General features: G+C 44.1%; 1 protein-coding gene and 4 non-coding genes across 5 annotated transcripts in view; all 5 read right to left on the reverse strand.

Annotated features, from left to right (window-relative positions):
- Window positions 1-2,500, reverse strand: part of LOC138054171 (glutamic acid-rich protein-like) — a 21,013-nt gene that overhangs the window by 9,654 nt on the left and 8,859 nt on the right. The window lies entirely within an intron of this gene.
- Window positions 538-658, reverse strand: LOC138054731 (U5 spliceosomal RNA). Its single transcript, XR_011133383.1, has one exon. It is a non-coding gene; the product is annotated as a U5 spliceosomal RNA (small nuclear RNA).
- LOC138054737 (U5 spliceosomal RNA) lies at window positions 1,034-1,154 on the reverse strand. Its single transcript, XR_011133388.1, has one exon. It is a non-coding gene; the product is annotated as a U5 spliceosomal RNA (small nuclear RNA).
- LOC138054697 (U5 spliceosomal RNA) lies at window positions 1,551-1,672 on the reverse strand. The gene has a single exon (XR_011133352.1). It is a non-coding gene; the product is annotated as a U5 spliceosomal RNA (small nuclear RNA).
- On the reverse strand, window positions 2,053-2,173 carry LOC138054760 (U5 spliceosomal RNA). Its single transcript, XR_011133410.1, has one exon. It is a non-coding gene; the product is annotated as a U5 spliceosomal RNA (small nuclear RNA).

Here is a 2,500-nt window from a genome sequence, read left to right on the forward strand (position 1 = left end):
CGAGATTTTTTTATTTAAATTTCAGAGGTTGCAATGAAGAATAAAAAGCCAGTTATTTGCGCACTTCCTCGTAAAAAAGTAGCCCTGGCTCGTTACTAATCGACAGAATCAAGGCGTCCGGACGCGAGAGATCTGACTACAGATGAGTCAGATCTCAGATCTCTCAGGGTGGCTTAGTGGTTATCTATCGGGCCTCCCACCACTATGAGCCGGGGTTCAATTCTGGCCTCGGCTAGCATGTGGGCTGAGTTTCAGTCGATCTCAACCTGACCCGAGGGTTTTTCTCCGGGGACTTCGGTTTTCCTCCCTCATCAAAATCGACTCACAGCTAATTAACATCTAGCTGTGGTGCTGTGCTCCAACATCAAACATGGACTGTATAGCGGCAGCCAGAGGCGCCTTTGTATGCTTTCAGCCCGATGTCGTGAGCCGCGCCCTTCGCAATTCAGTCCTCGACTGCAAGTAAGGGTGATTAGCACTAGCAATATTCATTTATTTATTTATTTAGCATCAAAGTTGTTGAATTGCTTTATTACGAGCCCCGCCACAAGGCAGGGCGACGAAAAATTAGTCTAAAGACTCATTCAATTGTTTTCCTCCACGGAAATCTTTAGTAAAAGGCGAAAGATTTATACGAGTTGAAGGAAAACCAGAGCTAACAAGGTTATTGATTGCATTGACCATTCGATTCAGCTTGGCGCGGTAATACAGGTGGGATGCCATATCGACGAGCACTCAATCACGCATGCGTGTTCGGGAATGTCAATGTACTTCTTCGATTGTTGAAGCCGACGGCTTCGAGCCGCGCGAGTTTACGACGAAAGTCTCTTTTTGTAAATTTTATAGAGCTTTCTTAACTTAAATTCCTCAGACTGCAATTAAGTATCAAAAGCCTGTAATTTGCGCACTTCCTTCATATAAACTATCTCAGGCTCGTTACTGACCGACGGAATCACGGTTTCTGGACACGAGATATCTGAATGCAGCGTTTCATTCCACGTTCGCGTCAAAGTCATTCCTTTAATTCATGAGGAGCCCCGCCACAAGGCAGGGCGACAAAAAATTAGTCTACAGACTCATTCAGTTGTTCTCCTCCACGGAAATCTTTAGTAAAAGGCGAAAGATTTATGCGTGTTGAAGGAAAACCAGAGCTAACAAAGTAAAGGTATGCATTGACAATTACTTTCAGCATGACGCGATAACACAGGTGGGATGCTGTATCTAATTAGTACTGAAAAGAGTGCTCATTCACGCATGCGTGTTCAGGAATGTCAATGAAATTCGTGGATTGTTTCGGTAGGCGATACGGCAGACGGCATCGAACCATGCGCATTCACAGGGGGAGACTTTGTTTTATAGTTTTTAAACGAGAATTCCTGACTTACATTTCTGATGTTGCAATGAAATATCAAAAGCCTGTGTTTTGCGCAATTCCTTGATCGAAACTAGATTGAGTCACTGACCGAAAGAAACACCATGTGTGCACACGAGAGATCTGACAACAGCGCTTCGTTTCGCATTTTCGACAAAGTTCTTTCTGTTTGATGCTGAACCCCGCCACAAGGCAGGGTGACGTAAAATTAAGTCTACAGACTCATTCAGTTGTTCTCCTCCATGGAAATCTTTAGTAAAAGGCGAAAGATTTGTACGTGTTGAAGGACAACCAGGGCTAGAGAAATTGTAAATTGCATTGACGATTCCATTCAGCTTGGCGCGGTAACACAGGTGGGATGCAGTATCTACGAGCGCTCAATCACGCATGCGTGTTCAGAAGTGTCAATGAACTTCTTCGATTGTTGGAGCCGACGGCTTTGAGCCGCGGGACTTCACGGCGAAAGTCTCTTTTTGTAGTTTTTACCGAGATTTTTAAATTTCAATTTCAATTTCAAAGGTTGCAATGAAGAATCAAAAGCCTGTTATTTGCTTACTTCCTCATGAAAAGTAGCCCATGCTGGTTACTAACCGACAGAATAAAGGCGTCCAGACGCAAGAGATCTGACTACAGCTTTCGGTTGCACGATAGCATCAAATTTGTTGAATCGCTTTATGACGAGCCCCGCCACAAGGCAGGGCTATGAAAAATTAGTCTACAAACTCATTCAGTTGTTCTCCTCCACGGAAATCTTTAGTAAAAGGCGAAAGATTTATGCGTGTTGAAGGGAAACCAGAGATACTTTGGCTGAGGTCGCTCGGAGCGTTTTTTGAAATTGACGCGTTTATGCACATGGGACACGGTATCCAATAAAGTGGGCAATCACGTATTTAAAGCTGTTAATGGGCTTCGATTCTCTCGGTCAGCACCGCGGCCGACGGCGTCGAACCACTCTCATACAAAGCGAAAATCCTTTTTTTGTAGGCTTAAAACAACTTTATTCTGTGAGATGCCGCAGGCAGCCACCGTGACAATTCGGGCCCATTCTCTTTTTTAAATTTTTTTTTCTTCGTAGCTTCGTAGTCACAAATATGCATACCCCAGGGATAGTAGATTAACCGCTTGATA

Source organism: Montipora capricornis, chromosome 6 (assembly GCF_036669925.1).
Source record: "Montipora capricornis isolate CH-2021 chromosome 6, ASM3666992v2, whole genome shotgun sequence".
Taxonomy (NCBI): Eukaryota; Metazoa; Cnidaria; class Anthozoa; order Scleractinia; family Acroporidae; genus Montipora; species Montipora capricornis.